The sequence below is a fragment of the Myotis davidii genome, unplaced genomic scaffold (genome assembly GCF_000327345.1).
Source record: "Myotis davidii unplaced genomic scaffold, ASM32734v1 scaffold72, whole genome shotgun sequence".
NCBI classification, from domain to species: Eukaryota; Metazoa; Chordata; class Mammalia; order Chiroptera; family Vespertilionidae; genus Myotis; species Myotis davidii.
Window position 1 is genome coordinate 718,453 of NW_006284618.1, and position 954 is coordinate 719,406.

A 954-nucleotide genomic window follows, 5' to 3' on the forward strand; every position below is an offset into this window, starting at 1 on the left:
TTGTGCCTCAGGGTCTGCCCTGCGCCTCACCCTGGGATTGAACCCCTAGTCCAGTGGTTCTCAACCTCCTGGCCCTTTAAATACAGCTCTTCATGTTGTGACCCAACCATAAAATTATTTTTGTTGCTACTTCATCACTGTAACGTTGCTACTGTTATGAATCGTCATGTAAATATCTGATATGCAGGATGGTCTTAGGCGACCCCTGTGAAAGGGTCGTTCGACCGCCAAAGGGGTCGCGACCCACAGGTTGAGAACCTCTGCTAGTCACAGCAGAATGCCGCTTGTGGAACTGATGCTGGATTTTGCCTAGAGATTTTTTTTCCTAATTACCTTTCAACTCCGGCCGCAATAAATGGCCCACACCAATCCCAGTCTTTGTCTGAAAGCGGCTGAGAAAGGCTGCTCTCTGCCCACCTCCCAGTCTCTCCGTCCCCTGCTATTTCCTAACGTCGGGAAGACAGCAGGCAAACGTCCGTGTCCTTTAAAGCATAGACTCTTTCTGGACCCTTCCGTTGATTGACCGCCGTGGGTCCCAGCGGCTCCTGCACGGGCTCTCTGCAGAGGCAGGGGCGAGATTAGCTTTCCGCTCTTGCCGTAATTTACAAGGCTCACATAACCATGTAACGACTTGGTGATTACATGGCCAATATCGTATAAATACATAGTAATTACAAGTTCATGCAGATTACTTGCTATATACATTTGAAGTTACCGAGTAGTTCAAAGATTAATTATCCTGTAACTGGCAGTATTTAAATCACTTTTTTTCCCTCGTACAGGAATACGTCGAGGCCGACTTCAAGGCTGGAGACGATGGGGATGTGATGAGTAAGATCTGAAAAGAAAAAATGAAATCTGACAGGCATGGATTATTTAAAGCGCGCATATGTGAGCCCAGCAGCCACTGCACTTTGATGCAAATCGTAGGGGAAAGAGCCGGGGGATGGTGTG